Source organism: Sphaeramia orbicularis, chromosome 20, assembly GCF_902148855.1.
Source record: "Sphaeramia orbicularis chromosome 20, fSphaOr1.1, whole genome shotgun sequence".
Classification (NCBI taxonomy): Eukaryota; Metazoa; Chordata; class Actinopteri; order Kurtiformes; family Apogonidae; genus Sphaeramia; species Sphaeramia orbicularis.
Genome location: NC_043976.1, coordinates 17,859,067 through 17,881,262, shown reverse-complemented (window position 1 = coordinate 17,881,262; position 22,196 = coordinate 17,859,067). Strand labels below are relative to the sequence as shown.

The following is a 22,196-nucleotide window of genomic DNA, read 5'->3' as shown; positions in this document are numbered from 1 at the left end:
ACCAAAAATATCTACACGCAAATGAATGTTTGAAGCTGAATCAAGGATGTAGTCTATGTATCTGTTTAACATGGCTTACTTTTTAGTCTGAGTCGTGTTTGTCTGTACAACTAGATCTTCAATCAAGAACCAGTGCATATAGATGAAACAGTTTTATTTAACGCTTGGCCATATTAACAAACATGTATGAAAAAATTTAAACAACTGATAGAACACAGTAAATTGCGACAAAAACTGAACTGACTGTCAAACTGACTGGAAAAGCCCGAAAACAAAACTTAATGCCTGGTCAGCGTTGACGCCTCTCTCCTCCTGACGTCCGCTCCATCCAAACCATCTTATAGCTGCTGACTCCACTGGTGGCGGATCTGGTGGAGCCGCATTTTCTCACAGCACCTATAACGTAAAATAGACACAAACAGAGTGAATATTTTTTCAAATAATTTTTTAGGTAAGCCCATAGCTGCCTGTGAGTATGTGACAGTGGGAAGGGCGCATAAATGACAGAACAGATTGAATGAATATGTAGTATGGGGCGTTGACACGCAATTGTGCGTGTGCTGGGAGGAGAAAATGTAAATACAGTATATTCAATCCAAACCCCCCACCCCCCCTACACACACACACCTTTAAAATGAAAAATGAGTGAATGAATGAGTCATGCAATACCTTCTATGACTAGACTCCTCCAACGTTACATTTCCATGCGTCTGGATCATTCAGCACACTGTTACCATTAGTGCTGGTGTATCCCACAGCAGTTTCTACAGCGTATTGTCTCCAGTAATGTACACAAAACCCTCATTTAAATAGGGCGGTCTGCAAGACTTGGCACCTGTTGTTATTTGTGCAATCTTTGTAAAGATTGCCACAAACCGCGGTCCAGCCCCACACACAAAATTGTGCAAGCAAATTACTAAACACAAATTATGATCTTCGTAGATCCGGCCCTTAATGTCCAAAAACTGTGATCAATCATCAACAAATTTATTTAATAAATTATCTGTCTGTCTCTGTGTGTGTGTGTTTGTGTGTGTGCGTGTCTCTAAAATATGAAAAAAGAAAAATCCATCTAATAAATGGTAATGATATGTAACCTATAAAAATAGAATAGAATAAGAACAAGTCCATCTCTAATCTGTTGATCCGCTGCTGTTTTCTGACATGAAACTACTTTAAGCTTTTTCTCTGATGTGCACCTGATAAAGCTTAACAGGACAACATCCATAATATTAGGGTTTTCGTTTTGATTTTAGGAGAGGTGAGAGTTGACATGATTAGATATGTTCACACAAAATTTGGTGACGATTGATCATAGTTTTCAGACATTAATCCACGCTAAGCTTTTTTTTTTTTTTTTTTTTTTTTTTACTTTCACAGTTTTAGACTGTTCGTCTGCAGCCCTGTTATATGACCATCATATAGCTTAGCATAGCATGTTAGCTAATATAACGGATGCTAATAGTAACTTCAGTCACACATTACCGTGTAATGTGTGACTGACGTTCACCTCTTAACTAGCATTTGGCATCCATATGCGCCTCAAAACTCACTACACAACATTACTATAATTTTTTATTTTCAATCATTATTCAATTTATTTACATTATTTAATCATTATTTTTCATCAGACACATTCACTGCAGCTTTCCCCTTTCCAGACTGTAACAACCGACTATTCTACTAAAACAGACAAACAACTGACTGAGGTGAACAGAGTTATGTTTGGAAAAACTGTTACACCAATCATCACACTAGTTTGACATACTTTGAACCAAATACTGCAAATCAGAACGAAAAATCAGAGTACTCACCTGTAATGTGGAGTGTGTCCATGCATCTGCATCCGGATAACAGTGGAGCTGGACTAACTGGACCAGTCAACTTCACTGAATGGGGTAGACTTAATGAAACAACTAATAGACTTTTTTTTTTTTTTTTCCCCTCATTCCTTTATTCAAAAATATGATTACTTATAATTAATTATTCAATTATGACACTTTTTTTTATATGTAAATATATTTATTTACTATTATTAAATCCAACAGGTTCAGACATATCAGAGGACATACACCCCCCTGATTGTTTTTTACTTGTTCCATTCCATTAAATTCCGGCGCTTCTGGCGTAAACCTGTAACACTGATGTGGGCCAGGTCCGTGTACCTGTCCTGAGACGGAACCAAATCCCGCTCTCACACAGTTTCGGCGCTTTCGGCTGAGTTCCGTCAAACGGCATTTCAGCGGACTGACAGGAATGTCACATTTGCATTGAGTTACTTCCAAGGGATAAAGCGATTTGGGGACGTGGCCGCAATTGTCATTATTGATCATCAGTGATCACAGATCCCAGATCACTGATGGGGGTAACCCGTGGGACCCGTGGGTGGGGCTGGGGTGGGTTAAGAAAATGTCACTTTATTTGGGGTCGGGTTGGAGCGGCTCAAACAGACACATCAGATCCAGCTGATGATGATGATGATGGCGGGGGTGACGCCCCCCCACCGTCCGTTCGCTGATCACCCCCACCCCAGTCCGACAAAGGAAAATACAATACTTTTCTATAGCCTTTGTGCTTTTCATCTTAATAGAATATTTCATTTGAATAGTCAGCAGAGCCTTTAAAAATTATGTGTAAAAGTCAAATGAGGTGCAGTGGCCACAGATTTGCATCTGAACACTTTACATATTGAACTAACATGGGCTTTAAAGTTTTACTGTGATTCCCCAGATGGCAAAGAGATACTGGGACAGATCTGGAACAGAACTGCACCCCAATTCGGCCCGAAACTGTTTGGTGGATCTGGCCTGGTGTCCAAATGCACATCGGGCCAAAACAGGTACTGCTCCGCCAAACGGATCTTCTAATGGTCCGGCTCTGGCTCAGTTCCGTTCAATCACATCTAGAATATACACAAGAATAATGTTGGCCATTTGTATTACGACTCTGGTCCAGATTCGTATTACGATTCTGGTCCAGATCAGTATTACTACTTTGAAAATCAGTCTTGGTTGTGTGATGGGAGACTGTTCTGGGCCGAATCCGTAAGCCAGCACAACTCCGGAACTGCTAGAGAGAGCTGGAAGACGGATCCGATGCAGATTTGGTCCAAAGTCAGAAAACGGATGTGAGCTAGAAACGGATGTAAAGGCTTTCATGCGGATCCAGCCCAAAGGTAATTGCTATCTGGGAAATAAAACTAGGGGTGCACAGATACCACTTTTTTCCAGACCGAGTACAAGTACAAGTACTTACATTTGAGTACTTGCAGAGTACTGATATGAATACTTAATAATACCATTGCAGTTCTTAGTTCCTTTTGAAAATGTGCTTTATTGTTGTTGTCATTAGTCTGACTGGAACAAAGTGCTGCTACTGAAATATAATGTGTTGGAATGAGCGTTTCTCAATCAATCCACCAGGGGGCGCAGCTCTTAATTAACCATACTGGACAAATACCACGAAGATAAGTAAAGTTTTTTGAAAAGAAGAAGAAAGTCAGTAATATGGAGACAACAGTGGAGGTAACACTAATTTGGATACTAATATTGATATTGACGAGGGTAGTTGTCATGAATATATCAGTAGTTTTTTCACTAACTCACACAGTCTCTCTTTGAACAGATCCTCTACCTCCACGGTTCCTGGTGGTATTCTCCATCTGGGTACGCATCCACGAGTACCTGGAAAACAGATGGAATGTACGCAGAGGACGGACAGAACATTCTGTCAGTATCCGTCTGTGTCTTTAACGTTACTTGCAGGCAGCATTGCTTTTGTCACTGTCATTTAGTTTGAAAAATCTCCACACTGCTGACGTTACTCTTCTGCTGCGTACCTGCTGCACTTAACTGCGAATGTCATGCTGCTGTAAGTGGTATCGGTACGGTTGTATCGGAGTACTTTTACAAGTACATACGCTCAGTATCGGACCCGACACTGATATCGGTATCAGTGCATCCCTGAATAACACTGGTAATCAATGTCAGTGTCAATGTCAGTGGCTTAACAAATGTTTAATATTCAGAGAACATATTCACCCAAAATCTACTGAATTATATTAACCCTTTCATGCATAGGTCACTCCAGTGGACAGTTATTCTCCAGCTGTTCTCTTGTATATTAATGGGTTTTGTTGTTTTAGTTCCATATCAGCCGACACAGTGGACACTGATGCACCATCCCATACACTGTAATTCAGACCATTACTGTAACTTTGCTGTTCTTGATAAATCTGATCTGCAGTAACATGTTTGAGTGTAAATCGTTATTTGTTAGACAAGAAGGTTTTTTTTTTTTTTTTTTTTTGCATATTATCTCCATGAAGTGGGTAATTACTAGCGTTAGAACATGTTAAAATGTGAGAAGACATCAGATTTGCAGCATTAAAAATGTTTTTATTTCATTGTGTTCATATCACTTTCTGAAATTGGGTTTTAAACATGTTTCTTTACTTCAAAAATTAAATGCATGGATATTTTTGTAGCTCCATAGAAAAAAAAAAAAACTCGATCGCATTGTTTTTTCATGGAGGAATAAAAACACTGAAGAAAAAAAATCTTGACTAAGGTTCTCACAATTCATGCATGAAAGGGTTAAATGAGCTAAAATATTGAATTTGCTCGAAGTGCTTATTAAAACTCCATCATTCTCTTGCTTTTGTCACATCCAATAAGTGATGAGTAGGAGACGGATAGTGACGATGAGACGGTTCCACCAGCTGACAGTCTGGCCTGTCCAGACAAGGATCTGCACCACAACTCAGCATATTCACATCTTGTTATCCTGCAATGCAAATTAAGGAAATTGTCAGAGTGTGTGTCGCTGCCTCAGCACGGAAGGACGCCTTGTTTCTGTGGTTCACAGTTAAAGGACGTCAGTGTTACTTGAGGGAAAACTTGGCAAATGCAGATCGTATGCTGATGAATCCCCCACACCAGGGATTTCTGGCTTCGGATTCCCCACGTCCATTCTGAGTTACTGGCAAGAGAGTGGTTTTAGTCCAAAGAGCCAAAAGTCAAACAAGAGTGTATTTGTGAGCATTTGTGTGTTTTCTACAGGGACTAAAATGTAGAAAAATACAAGAACACAGCTGTCTTCTTCATCATCAATTCTTCTTTTTTGACGACATCTGCAGCCACGGTTACAGATGGAGTTTACCACCACCAGTGTGTGAATGTGAGAGTGAACAAATAATGGACAAAAAAAAAAGTATCATTATTTATTTATTATCTTTATCATTATTTAAAAAGCATCTGGAAAGAACTTTAATTTATAAAAAAAAAAATGTAGGGCTGTATATCAGTTGATTTATATTTGATGATTTGTAATTTGATTTGTATTTCTATTGTTTTTACTTTAAATTATTTCAGTTATATCGTATTTTTATTTCTTTTCTTCTTTTTCCTGAGTATTGTTTATTTCCGGGGAAGCGTTCAACATCAGCCTTTTTTGGCTTCTCTCTCTGATGTTACTTGTTTGAATGTTGTTGGTTTTTTTTCTCTTGCTATTTATGATGTGCAAATAAATAAATAAATAAATAAAGTGCTTTGAGTGCCATGAAAAGCGCTATAGAAATCCAATCCATTATTATTATTATTATTATTATTATTATTATTATTATTATTATTATTATTATTATTGACCAATATGAAGCTTGCTATTACTAAAATGTATGTTGTAAAATGTTGTTGTTTTTTTCTGTTGCTATTTATGATGTGTAAATAAATAAATAAAGTGCTTTGAGTGCCATGAAAAGTGCTATAGAAATCCAATCCATTATTATTATTATTATTATTATTATTATTATTATTATTATTATGGACCAATATGAAGCTTGCTATTACTAAAATGTAGTGTGTGAAGAATGTGAAGAACTATATTTGCACATGAATCTCAATACTTGCCTTCATACATGTCTGCATATATTTAATACAGTGTGAAAGGAGGTTTAATGAGACAGCCAGGCTCTGCAGAGTGAGAGTTACCTATGGTGAGCGCACATTAAATTTTAACAGACTAGAGGTCAATTATGACAGAGAGAAATGAACAAAATGGAAAACACTGATAGCTACAGGCTAATAGATTCCTGGAAACCCAGAAGATAAAATGATGGATTAACATGTCGGTTAAATCCTATAACTCCATTATAAAGGGAATACCATTTACAGGATCAGCCTTTTAATCAGTCAGATGAATATAACTTGTGTAATGACCTTTTAGTCTGTAGAATACAAATCACCTCCAGCAATACTCTTGTTACTGTTATTTTTACTATGATGTATGACAGGGGTTTCCAAAGGGGGGAACATGTACCCCTAGGGGTACTTGGAAGAAGCCCAGGGGTACTTAAATTTTTATTTTATTTTTTTTTAAAAATACATTTAAATAAATCATCATGTACTGAATACAAAATAAATAATGAGATTTAATGCTGAAATATAAAACACAATAAATACACTCATATAACAGTTTTATTGTAAATCATCTTGTTTAAGCTTTGGTAGCATTTTAGAAACATTTCTATTTTATATTGGTCAAAATGAGTTTATTTGAGTAGATAAGTAATTATTTTTTGTTGATGAAAGGTTAATTTATTAATTAATGACCAATTTATTTATTTTTCTTATCAACCTTTTCAGTATATATCTTACACACAAATTTTCTTTAAAAAATTAAAAAATTTTTTTTTATATATATATATTACAGCTAAATATATTTTGTTTGTTGACAAAGTTTTGAAAATATAAACAGACACCTTTGGCACAGGAACAAATTTTGCCAATTTTTTTTCAATCAAAAATGCTGAAGCAAGATCTGGGGGTACTTGGCTAAAAAAGTATATTTCAAGGGGTACTCCACTATAAATGTAAAAAGTTTGAGAACCACTGATGTAAGATGAGGTTACACTGAACATACATGATTTTGGCTTCAGTATTACTATTAACTGCCTTCATATGACTCAACCCTCAGCCAAATATGTAACATCTACAAATCAGAACCAAGTAAATAAATATCTGATTTTCGTCTGATTTCCATTCCATTTATTTTATATCTTCTCTTTTACTTTTATGACATTTGACCAGTCATAATCTAGTTTCCTGTTCCACTGTTCACTGTGAACTGTTTCAATGGCCTCATTTCTTGGAACAGGCTTATATCAGCACACTGTATCTTATCTTAATGGTGCTTGGCAGTATAATAAAACCTGCTAAACACCACTGTAGGTTAACTGTTCGGGTGTAGTAGTAGTAGTAGTATTAGTAGTGCATTACAGTTAGCCATAATCAAACATAACAAATAACATCTAATATCTCAAAACAGGATGTGTTAAATCTGTGTAAAGAACCCACGTGAGATCTTTAGTGTCAAGTGACTTTAGGTTATTTATGTATATGTATGTGGGCAGCACTGTTGCTTCACAGCAAGAAGGTCATGGATTCCAACCCTTGGTTCGTGGGTTCTCTCTGGGATCAGCTCCAACCCCCACAACCCTCCGGTGAACTGAGAAGCTGTGGAACATGAATGAATGTACTGTATATGTGTGGAATAAAGGATCAAAGTTGTGTTGAATTGTGAGATTGCTAATCTCAATATTGTGGCTTGTTTGCCGCACTGCATTGTGGATAATGGACATTTTCCTATGTTGTGATCTGTTTTGTGTGCTGGGGTTCAGCCGGGTTAGTTGTGTGAATTTGGGTTAATGTGTGGAGCAATATTTATACTTTTTATGTTCAACCCCAAACATTCAAAACGGAGACTTTTTTTTTTTGTTAAAATTAATTTGTTTTTGACCATATAATAGTTTGCTATACTATGTTGCAAATACATATTAACTTTAGATGACATTTAGTCTATATAATGTATATAATTATGGACGGAGGCAGAAAAGCCAGGTGTAGATTACTGCACAAAGTGAAAATTTTATTGTCCTTGGTCAGGATATGTACAGTCAGTCCAGCTTGGATTTACAAGGCTGACAATTAATACTGAACAAACAAGAACTCAAGCTATGAATTATGAAAGAGCTGCAGCAACTGAAACTGACCACAATGAACATTTGAAAGACAAACAGTACCACAGTGCTTAAGTTTCAGCTTCACAGTTTGTCATGTCTTTTATGGATTATTATTGTCTCTCTCAACTCACTATACATTTTTTTTATTAGATTCTTTTTTTTTTATTTATTCGTTGCTAGAAATTTCAGGCAACCCCATGTGGGGTCCGGACCCCAAGGCTGAAAAACACTGCCTTACCTGTTCATCTATGACTATCATCATTTAGATGGACTAGTAGTCCAAGCCTTGAGCCTGTAAAATTAAGAGCATTTTCAGACTGGGTATCCGACTCCGTAATGTACACGGATACAATCTCACCTTTCCCGTAGATGTTACATTCACAAGCACGTACTGCATATACTGTGGCCCATGCCCAAGAACGAGTGGGTGTTCTAGGGCCGAAACAGTAGTTAATGGTGTGGAAGGAATTCTGTAGCTATCCAACAAACGTGGAAGTGACAAACCCTTATGTCGTCAACCGAGCGACTGTTCTGTTTATTTGGCTAAAATGATGGCAAGATAGGTAATTCTTTTCTAGCGTGTTTGAAGCAAAGAGAAGAAGAGCGACCTTCATTGTCCCTGATATATCACCGAGGGCGTCTATAGTCTCGTGGTGATTAGGTCACTTCCGGTCTCAGGTACAGATTGCTTTCACACTGCAACGTTCCGTACCAGTCCGTACCCAGGACTACCTTCTCAGCTGGACTCAGGTATAGTACTCGCGCACGGAACAATTGCATTCACACTTATAAAATAAAGTGGACTTTGGGGTCCAATATTTTCGGATATCCAGTCTGAAAACAGCCTAAAAGCACTTCCTGTACTCTTCAACTCTCACTGAGCAAACCTCTTGGAAACTCTTAACCACACTACAAAAGGTTTTTTCTGCATTTTTAATGTATTTCCATCTGTGATAGTATTGTATTTTCATGCATTTATTCCAGTGGTGCGGAATGGCAAAGGGAGATGATGTGGTCAGAAGTCTCCCACCTGATATTTAGAGAAGAATGTGATTCTTTGTAAATTTTGCAAACAATACCAGGTCAAACCATTGTGTGCAAGAGGTCATGTGTGGTTGATGCCCCTGCTGAACCCTGCAACTTTAATTTGCTTATCCTCTTTAGAAATAATAAAATAAAGCTGTATTGTTGAGGTCATTAGATTGATTGAAATCCTGTAATATGTTTTTGCCAGGATGAATTAGACCAAGTATATCCCCTTATTTTGAAAGAAATGTATTAAACTGAGCTCCCGCAGAGGAAATCTGGAACAGAAATCAATTCATTTTGATTCAATGCATAGAAATATATCTTTAAAATGTAAAAAAAAAAAAAGGATAACAGGATTTCCCTTGGATTTCACCGGTCAGTGAGCACGCAGTCCGTCAGACTTAAAGCGACTGACTTGAACCCTCTGTTTGTGGTCAGGCTTTGGATTAATGCAGCCGTGCGCTATATTAAGATAATGAGATCTTCTTTCTAGGGACTGATCTGAGGAACGACCTTGACGCATAAGTGAGAATTCAGCAGCACAGCGTGTATCACAATGCTGTTCATTGTCTCTTTAAAAACGTACCGAGTGGTGAAGGAGTGTTAAAGTGGTTTAAGACCTGTAACTAAGCCTCAGGTGCAAAATACCACTGAATTGAAACACTAATTAACAGATGCTTTAATTATTACTAAATGCAGACCTTTGTTTCCTTGTAAGCATCTTAACATTGAAATGTTTCTGGACTGAACGGAAGGACAAGTAGGTTGCTGTTAATACCCATAAATCTGCAAACAGAGTTTTGTTGTGACTCCAAATATTAGCCTCTGAAACAACCATTAACTCATTCGAGGTAAGAACTACTTTACCCCTATTTACTGGGTTTGTGTCATGGTTGTGCACATTTATTGACTTTTTTTTTTTTTCTAACATAATTCTTGTCTACGCTCCATGGTATTTTATATATTAACATAAAAATTCACTTTTCACTGGGTTTTTGCTATTTTCATTATCTTTTTAGGTTTTATTTAATTTAATTTATTTATTTAGAACATGCAAAGAAACAAAATAAAACAAAACGAAGCAAATTGAGACAAAAAAAATAACATTTAAATGAACAGAATCTATCTTCAAGTATGTGCAAGTCTGAATTTTGCATGGTCAAAAAGGAGTAGGAAGAAGTATAAACTTATTTAACCTCCTAAGACCCAGCTATGGGTTTTCTGTGCACATTTGTGGACAAGAGTTTCACAACTTTATACAAAAAAAAAAAAAACATAAGAAAACTGTCCACTACAAAGGACATTCCATAAAAATTTTAAAAACTGCATCTGAAAAAACTGTTGCATCATGATGTTTCCAATATAGGCACTTATTTAATAAAAAACAAAAAAAAGCTTGTACTTTGCTGACATTTCCTGGGTCTTATGAGATTAAGCCTACCCCTTAAGTGCTTTTACACCTTTATCACTAACTTAATACAACAATCAAACAATAGATTTTTCCTAATTTTAGCATTCAACTACAACAAATACATAATGCAGTAATTGAATTATACACAACAGTATGTTCATGGTAGTACAGTCATACAAAGAGACTCAACAATTCAACCATTTTCTTCAATAATTACAGCATATTTATCGATACAACATCATCCATAAACGAACAGCCCTCATTGTCTCTCAAGTATCACTTCTTTATATCTTTTTTAAAAACTGAATTATGTTTGATATGTGTTTTATCTCCAGGTTCTGTACTTCCAGTGAACAGGTCTTGAAATACTTATCTGATCATTAGCCTTTGACTTGCATTTTTAACAAACTGGTTTCCTTCTTTCACATGGCATCTGTGAACTGATATGTGGGTGCCAGATAGGCTACGTGGTTGCATAAGACGGCCGGGGTGGCGGCCCTTCGTGTCCTCCCCTCCTTTCAGAGTTCACTGGGGAGGAAGTGTGATGGCAATCGCCCGGCCTATTAGTCAGTCTGTTTTTACTTCAAATGGTGGGGGCATTTACGTTTGCTTTGCCAACACTGACAGACAGTCGGTATCTGGTGTTTGAGACTGTGCAGATAAGATGCCTGTTATGGTGACATCAGATGTTTGGGTCAGTGAAAAGTCACACAAAACAGGTACAGAGCGCTTCCTTTTTCTGAGCAGGTCAACGAGAGTAGAATGTTGCAGCTAATTTTCAGGATGACACCCATGACCTTTAAGCAGTGTGTGTCAAAATGTTAAAAAAGAACATTAAAACAAAAAAAAATAAGTTCAGCAGGCTTATGCAGCAGATTTAGCAATAGCAGTGGCAGAAAGCAACGCCCATAGTCTGGCAATTAGCTGTAATCATCATTATCTGCAAACAGATCATCACAGCAGCACAGAGGAAACACATGGTTACATAACTTTTGATCTTCAGTGTTAAAACATCCGTTGCTTGCTGCAGAATTAAACTATTTTATCATTTGACATTTCATTAACCATTTTTTGGCCAGATTTTAGACAAATTCTATTCCTATACCTGTACCATAATGATAATAATTACAATGACAAAGTAATAAATAAAATGGGCAGAAGTCTTTGGGCTATAAGGAGATGCTCTGATATCTTACCTTCAAATGTTAGGGGAAGTGTTTTATCACATTGAGATTATTGCTCAGAGGTTTTGGTCATGCACTACTGCAGCACATATAAAGATATTGCAAATGGTTCAAAATAAGGTAACACGATGTTTACTTTGGTATCCATATAAGACAAATGTCAATAAAATGCACAACTGTCTTGCTTGGTTAAAGGTAAAGAACAGATTTATTGCCTCGCTACTTGTTTTCATTAGGAAAATATCAATGACTAAACTGCCAAGGGTATTACATAAAAACCTGTCCTTCAGTTCCGCTAAGCATCTATATAACACAAGGCATGCTACAGAAGGCAGATTTATGCTGCGTTTCAGGCCATTTTTTGAGCCCGTAAGTCACAACTTCAAATGACGACTCACGACTTTGTAACGTTCCTGGCAAGTCACGCCAAACTGCCTGAGCACAAGGAATTGTAGTAGCTAGATGTAAACAAACCAACATGTCGGACCAAGCCCGGATTAACCATATGGGCAACTGGGCAATTGCCCAGGGGCCCGCGACCTCTGAAGGGCCCTGGGTAGCTCGGGCATAACTAAAATATCTGGTTATCTTTTGCTTATAAATGAAACTGTCCACAAAAAGTGTTCTTAAATAAATACTGGATACTTTGGAAATGGTTTCTTATTTATTTTTTGTGAAAATGGAGGACACTTCCTTCTCTTTCTAATGTAGTGGATCAATTTTAGATTATACTGATGCTAATGTGTTTTGTTTTCATATCATCATACGCAAGTGAGTGGCCTTGACAAGAGGCTATAGTGGTGCACTTGTAGTTCTACGAGCATTTACACATTTGTACATCAAAATGCATTTGATGATAGTTAGATATTGAAGTATGGGGTATATTTAAATATATTCCTGGAACTTATTCTGTATTTTGCCAGATTATAGGGATCCTGGGGTTGTGATGATGGGGCCCTTGAATATTGTTGCACAGGGTACAATGAAGTGTTAATCTGGCCCTGTGTCGGACCGTACATTATGCTCATTTACAATCATTTCTATCGCCAAAAGTGCTTGTTCTTTGCTTATTTGAGGGAAACAGAGGAGTGAAAATGGCGCATAAGGCAAGAGAAGCTGTTCTACCTTTAATGTTATGTTTTTTTGTATATTTGGATATGTATTTGCTATTTATTCTTGCACTCAATGGACTGAAAACTAGCTAATGCTGGAGCAGCTGCTGATTATGCAGAACATTTGCAGATAAATAATGTCAGGGCAATACCTTGTTTTAATAAACAATTTGCATAAACACCACATCTATGGGGGCTGCCATTGCCACGTGACATCAGAACTTGGAACTGGGAGTACATCGATCTAGTATGAGTTCATGGGTGGGAAGTCACAGGTTTGACTGCCATTCCAGTGCCTTTTCACTGGTAGAAGGTTGGAAAATCACGAGTTACGGGTTGCCTGGAACGCAGCGTTACTCTATGTCACACTTCGACCTGAAGTGAGGGTAGGTTGCCGAAAGGCTGCCTGGAAAAAGTCTAATTTGATCTTAAAACTATAGCAAAAACAAGACAAAGTCCATTTGATTGAAAAAAAAAGATGAAGAGCTTTATTGCCCTTAAGTGCATCCAAGCAAATAAGCAAATAATAACAAAAAAAAATAACACAGGTCTGCATGGTCAGCACAGCCCTTCTCCAACTGCCATAAGCAATGTCAGACCCCCTCCATTTAAAGGCTAGGCCCCTCCCACTGGACCATACCATTTGTAATTGGAACTAATTAAACATTTCATCTCACTACATAGGTTATTTTCCATATTTATATCACAAAACACCTTATGTGTTTTAAACTCACATCAAAGGAGTCATCTAATTACTTCTAAAATTTACACACCCTCTTTTAATACTCAGAAAACCTGGTATGGCGCAGTACAACAGGCTGAGCCTAATTTCCCCAGTTAACTCGGGCACTATAAAAGGCAGCCTGATGCTCCCAGAACCTGGAAGTACTATGGTAAATAAAGGAAAAACATGATTAGGAACAAAATTTCACAACATAAAATCTAACATAATTAAAGACCTAATTCAATCTTATTTGTGTTTGTGCGTGTTTTTGTACAATTTCATGGGAAAACAGCACAGGAGACTAACTTAGATGTTTAAATGTAGCCCGGTGTGTACACCCACCAAGCTATCAGTAGTAATGCTACCTGGCTATTGTTTGCCATGTGGAAGAAGTGAGTGTGTGGTGTATGATTAGTGAGTGACTGCCACACTCTACCTGAAGTGAAAACAAATAAAATGAAGAGTACTGGGATGTATAGAGCCATGATGATATGGAATGCTCTGCTGGGATGAGTCATTCAAGAAAATAACAAATACAAATTTAAAGGATTACTGAAAGAGTATTTATTTGCAAAACAATGCTCAGTGTCTGCTAATGTTTAGTTGATTGACATGACATTGATATATAGCTGTGAAATATATCATACTGTTTAAAAAGTATGCTAAAAACTACTTTTTAGGAGGTACTGTTAATTGAACTAGGTCCTGTATAACATGTATGTTGTTTTTTTTCTTTGTAATTGTGATGAATGTTTTTGGTTGTTTTTTTGGATTTTGTGTGTGGGTGTTTTTGATGGTTTGTGTATTGCAGTGTAAAGACAATTATGAGGGGTGTGGACTCCACGCAGAATAAGATAAGATAAGATTACTTTATTGTCATTATACAGAATGTGCAATGAAATTCAGGTGCACTATCAGGGTACGGACTCATAAAAGAGCAATAGTAATAAATAGTAATAATAACTATAAAATATATAATAAAAACAAAATATAAAAACAATATATGCATCACTCACATATCAACATCCATACATTCATTCCCTCACACATCCACCTGGTATTCAGCGTCCGGGAAACCAAAGTCCTTGGGTTCCGGGGGGCGTATGGTTGCAAAGCTGCAAGTTAAAGTAATTGAGGGCATTGAAGGGCACCACCAGGAGTGGAGCCTACAGCTTAATTTGACTCAACACAGGAAACCTCACCTGGCCTGGACATGGAAAGGATTGACAGATATATATTCGACTGAAACGCAGAATAGCGATGGCCTAAGCAAAAGCTAATGGAGATCCAAATAAATGAAATGAAAAGCCTGGTATGATATTCTTGCTAGCATGAATTATCCAGCACACATTTGCTTTAATTAATTTTGCTGTCAGCAAGTAGTGTAAGAGGCCAACTGCATGTGCATGTGTGGTCACATGATCCTTGTGGACATTGGAGTCAGACTGAGGTTACGTGCGTCCATCTGGTGAAACAGCTGTAATGAAGCCTCAATGACAATATTTACACACATGTATATATGGGTCATTAAAACAGTAGGATATTTTGAATTAACGCACATTTTATCAAATCATTGATTATGCAATTACTACTTTCACAAAGAACATACATTTTTTTGGGCCAAAGGGGACATTTTTGGTCAGTTTTTTATTATATGTAACAGACTGTAGTAGCTTTTACATTGACCCTCAAATTGCTCAAATATAACTTGCGCATAAAAATTTACCTAATGGAAAAATGACAATTCTGCCAAAAGTCTCATTTTTCGATTAAAAGTTTTTGCGCTGTAAGAGGTGGTTTTTCAGGCAAATGGTATATCACGTAAAACTGCAACGGAAAGACCTTCTTTCGCAACTAGAGTCAGGTGAAGTAAAAAACGTATGTTGACGTATGTTACAACAAGCGAAGAAGAAGAAGAAACCCAATTATTTTTGAATTTAGTACAAGATAGAGGGGTAATATATAATAAGAATGAATATATCTGTAAATCAACACCATATTTACGTTCGTCGGCATATTTATGGAATGACTTCTCGTGTCATCTCTCGATAATAAATAAACAAATCATCGCATTTGTGATTTAATGGAAAAACTGACATTGCACGCTCCTGTTTTTAGTAAATATCGGTAAAGTGTTGCGCAGATGTCCAATGGAAAAGCAACTAATGATTAGGTTTTTGTTGACTTGTTGCCACACATGTATGAATAATAAAAAAAATGATGAAGATACTTTGAAATAAAGACAAAATGTGGAGCTGCGTCTTCTAGTATTGTGTCTTGGGAATCAGATCCAGTTCACACTGTGTTTTGGTGACACTGGACCTAGAGTCAAAGAAACAGGAAACAGTGGAGGAGATGGAGAAAGTGGAGATGGAGACACAGTTTGCAAATGAGGCAATTTCAAACGACCTGTTGCTAATGTGTTTGGACATTTCACTGAACAAGTGTTTCAACACATTCACACCACTCCCAGCATGAAGAATTTTGATGATTTAATTTATTCGTCAGGCTGCAGTTTATCAGGAAATAATCACTTTTTCCCAAACATAACATTTCCTCATTGCGACATGAGGTATGTTTGTAATAGCCAGCCTTTACCGTAGGAGCAGGTCCAGGCCTTTCAGTGATTTGAGACCTTCTGCCAACTTGGTACCACCGCAGGTACTGACACTGTCACTCAAACACAGAGCTCAGTCCAGTTTTTGTGATGTTTTCCATCAACACAAAGGAGAAGTCTGTAACCTAATGTGAGTCTGGTTGTTCATGGGAGTTTGACTCATGTCTTCTGTTGAAATATGTCTGAGTGTTTGACCCATCATCTCCTCCTCTGTTACGGTTAATGTTTTCAAAGCTTCCCTTGAAACAACAAACTACCACTTCAGAGACAGCAACACTCTAAAGGCAGATTTTACTGAATAGTTGGATCATAATAAAATTCAGGCCTGCTTGGTTCTTTGTAGTGACTTAGACACTTTAATGCCAGAGTTGCCTCCCTAACAGGCAAATGTTCCACAAAAACACACTTGACAGTAGGGATGGGAATCGAGAACCAGAACTGCAACCGGATGGGAATCGAGAACCGGTTCTTTTTGAGAACCGGATCCCAGTAGCTCGATTCCTTGGAATCATTTGCCTGCCTGCTTAATAATTCTGCTTATCAATTCCACCTTTGTTGCGCATGCGCGATGACGTCACGCGTACACTGCATTGTTTTGGTCAGAATGTTGTCAAAATGGCGTTGAGGCAGAAACGGTCTAAAAAGGCAACACCGGCTCCACTTGTAACACTTGCAAAGCTCCTCTGTCTTCAAAAGGGTGGTATATGCTCAAACATTTGTCAACACAGCATGTGAATCATTTACAGGAATGTCACATATTTGATTCGCTACTTAGCGACGCTTGTGAATGTAGCAGCAGAGTGAACGCCGGGCCCAGTTCCGGCGTTCCCAGATGCAGGCAACAAACATCGTACCCCCTCAAATACGAGTTTCTGAAGGTAGGGGAAAGGAAATGAGGTGCACAACAACAGGAGATGAGCAGAGTCAAACTGGTTTCACGTAGTGGAAATGCGGCGATAGAGGAATTAGTAAAGCGTCTTTAGTTTCACTTTCACTGCACGCCACCCCCCAACCCCCAAACCGGGCCCGGCATTATCTGTTATCATTATTTGTACATACTGTATATGTTATATTTTCTGTGCAGAGATGGAAATATAAAAGACAGTTAATGCAAACACCTGTTTGTACTCTTTTATTCCCTCACTCAATGAGAATTGCATAAAGAATCGATAAGGAATCAGATCAATAAGCAAAATCGATAATGGAATTGGAATCGTTAAATTCTTATCGATTCCCATCCCTACTTAACAGACATTCTCATAGCATCCCCGCCCATGATAATTATGATTGTTTAAAAAAATACAAACTAAAAAATGAGCTTTAAAATGTCTTATAGTTATAAAATGTGAGACTATGCATTGGCATTAAAATGTAGCTGAAGTCTGTGACCATTTCACAGTTTTAGTTTGTCTGTTACAAAGGGGTATCTAACACTACGTGGTACCGGCTCAACTCAGCTTTTTTGCATTTCCATTACACCAGAGAACCTGGGATCTGGAACCCGGTACTAGTTTTTTGGTATCCGCTTGGCCAAGGTTCCAAAATGGGGGAAGAGATACTAAAACGTGATGTGTAAGCACTGCAGACCACTGATTGGTCAGAGAGTTGACTCTGTGTCATTGCGTCATCAATATGCGTCCCGCCATTTAAAAAAAAACAAAGAAATGGTTTTCACAAATATTTTTTATTCTCTCACAAGTACATTTTGGAAATCAAAGTAAATATGCAAGGCAGAGTGGTTTACAAAAATGACTACTGTTGCAAAATCACTTGCGATTTATGTGTTTAAATGGGCAGGTTCCACATGCATCATGAGTGGACACAATGGGTTATGTGCGAAAGCTGGAATGAGACTGAGATTCATGACAAACCTGCATGTCTGGATTAGAAAAACCACTAGGATCGTCAAATTTAACAGTGTCTTTATTTATAGTGGTATATAAGACCTTTTCAAGCCATGTCACTGTCCTCACTAGCTGCTTTTCCATTGACCCTCAAATTGCGCAGACATAACTTGTGCAAAAAAATTTACTTAATAGATTAACAACAATTTTGCCAAAACTCTAATTTTTTCGATTAAAAGTTTTTGCGCTGTCAAGAAGTGGTTATTTGGGCGCAGTGCAATTGGTATATCACACACAACTGCAATGGACAGAGCTTTTTCTGCAACTAGAGTCACGTGAATAAAAAAAAAAAAGCAGATGTTGATGGATGTTACAACAAGCGAAGAAGAAAAGTTTTAAAAGAAACATGTCGCAGTATGTGTGGACACACCAGGAAACCGAATAATTTTTAAATTCAGTTCAGGATAGACGGGTAATACATAATAATAATGAATATATCTGTAAATCAACATTTACTCATTTACGCGTGTCGCCGTGTTTATGGAATGATGTCTCTCGTAGTAATAAAAAGACAAATCACCGTATTTGTGATTCAATAGAAAAATCAATATTACACACTTCTTTTTTTTTGACATTTAATAAATATTGATAAAGTTTTGCACAGATGTTCAATGGAAAAGCAACTACTGTAACTGTTGCTGTCACTGTCTTGAAATGGTGGAAATGACCAAAAATAGTCAAGTCAATCCTAGCTGTGTAAAGCCCTTAGAGGGAAGATTGTGTGTTTTAAAGAAGGATAAAGACTGTAATATTCTGCGTATGTAAGTTCCTCTGGTGTTCTTCTTGGTGCCTGCTTTGTATGCAATCGCTGTTTATCTTTTCCCCTCTCTCTTCCTCTTAAATTCACCGAAGCATACACACAAACATGCACACATCAAGAGCTCACAGACTTACAGCCTTGACCCTCGAGGTCTTCCTTGTGTCGTGCTATTTGTCAGATTTACAATGAAGCTGTCATTTCATATTCTCTTGTACAAGCCGCTGGGCCTGCAGGCGAGGGACAGCGGAAGACGACGCTTCGCTTTGAGTCACTGTTTGCTAGACTGCACAAACACACCACCGCATCCTTTTTAGTACGAGCATATTCTCCACACACAGACTTAGAACCAGTGCAAGACAGATGAGAGTTACAGCAATTAGGAGCTATTAGAGGAATGCAGATATTTGGGTTTCAATTAGCCTGTAAAATGAGACAAGAATTAATTTAATTTAATTTTTTATGTATTGGTTTATTTAACATTGTACATTAATCCACATTGCTGTAAATGCACCAGAGTTAGTCTAATGGCTGTTTTTCATCTGCAGTCCCTGGACAGATGTTGAAATGTCCCCATAAAAGATTATAAACATGCAAATTTTAAAACATAAACTTCAAATACCCAAACACAGATGAGTACAATACAAGTTTGCAATACAACATTTACAATTAGAGCCCGACCGATATGGGATTTTCGGGGCTGATGCTGATACCGATATTGGGGGCTAAAAAAAGCCAATATCCATTATATCAGCCGATATCTGATACTGGCCAATAACCAATATATTGGCCGATATATGAAATAAAAACATTGATCTACACAGGATATAATAATCTTATATTAGATAATTGTGGACAGGTGGATTAACAGTTGCATAAATCTTTGTTTATCTCACACAGATAATCTACACAACTGTCAAATGCTGTTTAATAGTCTTATACTAGACTAGTATGGGACCTGTGTGGAACCACAGGTTGTAGATGTAGTAGTTTTTATGCTGGGGAGAGCAGACTTTTGAAAAAGATGTGAGTCCATATTTTATAAGTAGTGACATAAAAATTGTTTGGTAAATCATTCTTTAAAATGTAAGCAACACCTACCTTTAATGAGTCCAACTACAAAGCAAAATATGTAATCACAAAAATGTTTAGAGTAAAAAATATGACTTACCACAAAATTATGTTTTCACTCACAAATTTTAATGTGTCTGCCTCACGGCACTACAACTGCCCATGTAGGCCAAGGACTTAACTGAGCATGTGCAGAGTGAATTAGGTGAGTCCTAAATTGTTCCTGATTGGTGCAACTGCAAGAGTTACAACTGACCCGTGTTACAACTGTCCCCTTTCTCCCCTACAATATTAACATCAAGAATGAAACTGTGAGGTAGACCGGAAGCGCACAGACATGAGTGTGTGTGCGGGGGGGTGAATAGTTCATAAAACTGGAGGGGGGAGTCTGTGATTTTCGGATGGATGGAAGGGAGTTTGTAGCGGGGGGATTAGCAGTCCCTCCTTGTTGGAATGGTGGGGGGTATCGGTCTGTGATTCTGTGTGTGTATGTGTGTGGGGGAGGTGGGGGGCTGTGATAGCGTGATTGTCTGTGCAGAAGTGAAAGTGAAACTGAAAGGCTTTTCTGTTCCTCTAACTCTCCGGGCAGCACACGCACAGGAGCAGCAAGCGACAGAATGTCCGCAGCAAAAAAGTTAATAAATCAGCTACATATTGGCCGATGTTGATTAATCGGTGATAAGCTATAATCGGCCCGATTAATCTGCCGGCCGATTAATTAGTCGGGCTCTATTTACGATTAATAACACATCAGACAAAGTAAATTAAAAAAAATAAAATAAAATAAAATACATTTGACACTTAGACATATCAAAAAATACAAATTAAAAAATACAATATGAAAAAAAATACAATGAGGAATGAAACAATTGAAAACATATGGTGTTCTGTAGCTTTTAATTGAAATCATTACATTATGTAATGTTTGGTGCAGAAAATCAAGTGAGAAGAATTTTTCACCTATTTGTTACATGTTAATTGATCCAGAGATAATAAATAAGATATGATAAATCAAACATGTAAATGTGTCAGAGGCAAAAAACAAAACAAAACAAAAAAACAAAAACCTCAATTGGTGGACTCACTTCTGGGTCATGGGGCTTTGCCAAAAATAGAAAAAAAAATGTTAAGAAAAAAATCCTGTGCTTTTATTTTGAAGAGTTTTTTTTTTTTTTTCAGCAGAGCACCACCTACACCTCCTATGCCCTGTAATACTAGTTGACATCTGACATTTCACAGCATAGATGAAAACTGGCAAAGTATGCGTTCATATGGTAATCAGTGCAGCAATAAGTACTACATTTTTTTATATCGAGGATAAAAACCTGTGTAAAAGTGTGTTTTGTGCAGCGAGGGTGTTGCAGTTGGTTTAATTAAATGCAGCTAATTGAATATAAATTGGAAATATTTCCCTCTCTAGCGTCACCTCCTGTTTGTTTTGGCTTATCAACTATCAAGCACAATCTCCATATCATCTTTTCTTTAAATACATTTGTGAAGTTGGAAGCCTTTTTTTTTTGTTTTTTTTTGCTAAAACTAATTTGTTTTTTGATCATGTAATATTTTGAACATTTTGAAAGATAACAGTACCACAGTGCTTCAGTTTCATCTCAGTTTGTCATGTCTTTATGTATCGTGATTGTCTTTCAGCTCACCATATATTTTTTATTAGTAAGTTTTTATTGTTATTTTTATCAATTTCTAGAAATTCAGGCGACCCATTAGAATTCCAGGGTGACCCCACGTGGGGTCCCAACCCCAAGGTTGAAAAACATTGGTCTACACTCTCTTTATATTTGGGGATCTTTTTCCTGCCTCCACCGTCTCGCCTTCTATAGAGCATACAGTACGTTCTCAGAGTGTCGGTATGTTATCAGTCGACCACCATATGGGGCCAGACGTCTGGAAGAGACAAAACAACTGCCACGCCCAGTGGACCATCAGATACTGTGGGATGCATTTTCTATACAGTATGAACAAAGCTGTCAGTAAACACACTAAAGGACACATCATAAAAATGCCACTGTTGTTGCTTTTACACATTAACTTTTTTTGTCACTATGACCAATAACCCTGGTAAAGCATTAACCATAGTGAGTACACAAAAGCTTTCAGCCGAAACTGTATTCATCTGTACTAAACAATGTACTGTCTGTATTTTATAGAATATTGTTATTAAATGGCAAAGAAATAGATATTTGTAAATGGAATATTTTAATTGAGTTGTCTCTTTTAATTTCGTTGTACATATGTATAATGGCAATAAAGGCATTCTATTCTATTCTATTCTATTCTATTCTATTCTATTCTATTCTATTGTGTTTTGTCTAATCATGATCTTTTTGTACCTTTTATTGTATTTTAGTCTTG

The 22,196-nt window shown here is 37.2% G+C and overlaps 1 long non-coding RNA gene across 1 annotated transcript; it reads right to left on the bottom strand.

Moving 5' to 3' along the window:
• Nucleotides 1-360: 360 nt before the first annotated feature.
• On the bottom strand, nt 361-20,176 carry LOC115411541 (uncharacterized). Its single transcript, XR_003934231.1, has 3 exons — nt 20,164-20,176; nt 5,903-5,906; nt 361-467 (listed from the first exon to the last, which is right to left on the bottom strand). It is a non-coding gene; the product is annotated as an uncharacterized LOC115411541 (long non-coding RNA).
• Nucleotides 20,177-22,196: the final 2,020 nt, after the last annotated feature.